Here is a 4329-nt window from a genome sequence, read left to right as displayed (position 1 = left end):
CCTTTTTGTTCGCTTTTACCTTCTCATATCGCCCTTCTCTTTTTTATCTTAACCTTTTTCTATCTTCATTCATATATCTACCCCTATCACAATCCGTAGTCCTAATCATATAGACACACACAAGATTTTTATATGTACATAAATATGTATGTATTTTATATTAAATTTTATTTATAAAAACAAAAGAAAACAATTACATAAATGTAACAACAGAAATAATTCATTTCAATAGCTCTCACAGACTAACTAAAAATTTAAAAATAAAAATAAAGTTATATATGTAGCTTAGTGAAATAATGTAAAATATAAAGTTTGACCTTAGGAACTTTTTATTATGTTTTATTTTATTTCGTTTAATTCATTTTATTTTATGGTATTTGAGTTTTTTATATATTATTTAATTTATTTTAAAATATTAAATTTATTTTGTTATAATTCTCATTTATTTTATATTATTTTGTACAATTTTTCTTATTTTATTTCATTTTTCATTACACTATCTTATTTGATTACAATTTTTATTATTTTATTTCATTTTTCATTATACTATCTTATTTGATTACAATTTTTATTATTTTATTTCATTTTTTATTACACTGTCTTATTTGATTACAATTTTTATTATTTTATTTCATTTTTTATTATTCTATCTTATTTGATTACAATTTTTATTATTTTTTTTCATTTTTTATTATACTATCTTATTTGATTACAACTTTTATTCTTTTATTTCATTTTTTATTATTCTATCTTATTTTATTACAATTTTTATTATTTTATTTCATTTTTTATTGTTCTATCTTATTTGATTACAATTTTTATTATTTTATTTAATTTTTTATTATACTATCTTATTTTATTACAATTTTTCTTATTTTTTTTCATTTTTTATTATACTATCTGATTTGATTACAATTTTTATTATTTTATTTTACTTTTTATTATTCTATCTTATTTGATTACAATTTTCATTATTTTATTTCATTTTTTATTATACTATCTTATTTGATTACAATTTTTATTATTTTATTTCATTTTTTATTATACTATCTTATTTGATTACAATTTTTCTTATTTTATTTCATTTTTCATTATTCTATCTTATTTGATTACAATTTTTATTATTTTTTTTCGTTTTTCATTATTCTATCTTATTTGATTACAATTTTTATTATTTTATTTCATTTTTTATTATACTATCTTATTTGATTACAATTTTTCTTATTTTATTTCATTTTTCATTATTCTATCATATTTGATTGCAATTTTTATTATTTTTTTTCATTTTTTATTATTCTATCTTATTTGATTACAACTTTTATTATTTTATTTCATATTACACTTTTTCTTGTTTATTTCAATTCATTTAATTTTACTTTACATTATTTTACCATACTATTTTTTTATGATTTCAATTTTTTAATTTTGATTGGAAAATAAAAGTCGTTGGTAAAACAATACTGAAAAGGCACTAAAATATGGGTATTTGTTATATATGCATAACTTTTATTTTCCAATTCAAATTTGTTTTTAATTAAAATTAAATAAACGAAAAACAACTAGTTATTACCAGCAATTTGTATAATAAATTAAAATATTATTAGCAGTCCCTGACTCTAACATGTATATAGAGAAGTTTTACGGACTATTATTATAGTAACTAGCATATTTTTATAAGGAATTCAGTCTTTGGTTAAGTTATAATTAAAGAAAATTATTAGTCCGTAAAACTTCTCTATTCTTAAGTTTAATTTGGTTTTAAAACTTTGACTAATTCAGTCAAGCAGCTCGTTAAAGTTGTGATAGCTTGAATCGTTTCACGATGCTCCTGACGCTGTTCCTCTTCTCTTCTTTCCCGTCGTTCTTCAAAACTATTCCGTTTGCTCATTAGAGTACTTATAAGTTTGCCTCGTTCTGCGCGAAACATACGGACTGAGCTTCCATTCAAAACTCCAGCATTCTTGAAGGAAAAAATTTCAGTTTAAAAGTGTCCGATCTATGTACATATTTATATATTAGGGAGGCCAAAAAAATTATTTTCGTTATTTTATTGGTATACGGAAAAGGAAGTATGCATACTGATCCAATATAAGTTTTTAATATTCACGGGACAAAAATCCCATAGCAGTTTTTCCTTTACTTCTATGAACATCATTATATCGACGTGCCATACGAAAACTAACAAAATAAATTTTGTGTCTGACAGAACTAATAATTTCATTTTATGTCTGAAGAAAACTAACTACCTAAAAGTGTTAGTTTTCGTCTGACAAAAAAATGAAATTGCTAGTTTTCGTCAGACACAAGTCGAAAATATTAGTGTTCGTACAGAATTTTGAGTGTTAGTTTTCGTATGGCACGTCGATATCTTACTACTGATAGATCATTCAACAAATTTCTACTCAAAAATTGCAGAAAGTATAACGCTCTACAACAAATTTTGTGGAGCGTTCAATTTCGAGAAATTATATGTATGTATAAACCTATCCAAGAAAAGGAAACCCATATTTTTACCCCACCCTAACATATATGAATTACTTACTTCAGTCTCTGGCTCAAGAGGTGTCACACCAGGCATCGATGGTTCGAAACTTGCTGATTCAGCATTAGTCTCCTGCGATGATGGGCTCCACATTGCTACAAATAAGCCTGATGCATGGTTTTGCTGCGGCAAAACCCTTGGCGAATTCAAAGGACTCATCGCAAGGATACCGCTTGGAGATTGTGTATCACTCTCAGCTGGTGACGGACTCTGGAATATGGACGATGTTCTTGCTGGTAGTTCTTGTGGTGGCGAGTTCAGTCCACTACTTCCTAAACCGGCACCATCAACCGCTAATAAGCCAAAAGTAGCCAAAGCGCGATCTTCGAACTCATTAATTGATTTGCATTGTGGACCACCACCAGTAACCCTTTGGCTCATTTTTATACGTCGTGCACGTGTACGTAACTGGCTATTCCATACTCCAAGCGTCTGTATGTAAAAAAATTATACGCAAAGCCATTAACTAATTTGGTTACATTTTACAGGACGGTTCAATGCTTATTATTGATCAAAAATGATGTTGGTACCAAAAGACGCGCCTTGACTCCAGTATCAATAATCCGAAAGGGGAAATTGAAAATATTATACATATATATTATACATATAAGTTGTTGCCAAAAAACCCAAAAATTAGAAAAGGTCGGTCTAAAACCGGGGTGTAATCCATACTTTGGTAAAAGTCTAGTTGGCTACCGCCACGGTGATGCACAATTTTTTTTGTGGGTACATCACAATAAAAACCACATGAAAATCGCCAAATTCAACTGCAAATATCTCCGGACAGAGATAAAATTTTTCTTTTCCGCCTTCGGATTATTGTTCACGAGATTAATGCGCGTCTTTTTACATTTCTCTTGATATTTTTTGACGCGTATTAGCAGTCAACCCCGAAAATAGACAGTTACCTAAAAAATAACCCTGGCCTACGCCACGCCAAGTCCGGATACATGGTATAACCGTGGCTACCGCCACGGTGATGCACAATTTTTTTTGTGGGTACAAACACAATAACAGCCACATGAAAATCGCCAAATTCAACTACAAATATCTCCGGAAAGAGATAAAATTTTTCTTTTCCGCCTTCGGATTATTGTTCTCGAGATTAATGCGCGTCTTTTTACACTTCTCTTGATATTTTTTGACGCGTATTAGCAGTCAACCCCGCAACTAGATAATTACCTCAAAAATAACCCTGGCCTACGCCATGCCAAGTCCGGGTGTGTGGTATAACCGTGGCTACCGCCACGGTGATGCACAATTTTTTTTGTGGGTACGAACACAATAACAGCCACATGAAAATCGCCAAATTCAACTGCAAATATCTCCGGAAAGAGATAAAATTTTTCTTTTCCGCCTTCGGATTATTGTTCTCGAGATTAATACGCGTCTTTTGACACTTCTCTCGATATTTTTTGACGCGTATTAGCAGTCAACCCCGCAACTAGACTATTACCATTTTTTATAAGCGCGGCCGAAGGCCGCCAACGCAGAAAGGTGTTCTGCGCAAAAATAATATGGATCCCATCCTCGGTTTCGGAGGTACCCGCGGGTCTTTTTTCGGTTTTTCGATAATATCTTTTGAACGAATTAAAATTAGCCATACTTTTTATGTATGCTTGTAAATATCTCTTCACACATATAAATTTTTTAATTTCCGCTCTCGTATTATTGATTCTGTGGTCAAGACGCGTCTTTTGATACAAGCATTGAAAATTTTTCATCGATATTAAGCATTGAACCGTCTTGTAAAATGGTACCACTAATTTTGCACTACAACTTACTTC

This window comes from Eurosta solidaginis, chromosome X, assembly GCF_040869045.1.
Source record: "Eurosta solidaginis isolate ZX-2024a chromosome X, ASM4086904v1, whole genome shotgun sequence".
In the NCBI taxonomy this organism is placed as follows: Eukaryota; Metazoa; Arthropoda; class Insecta; order Diptera; family Tephritidae; genus Eurosta; species Eurosta solidaginis.
Note: the sequence above shows the minus strand (reverse complement) of the source record.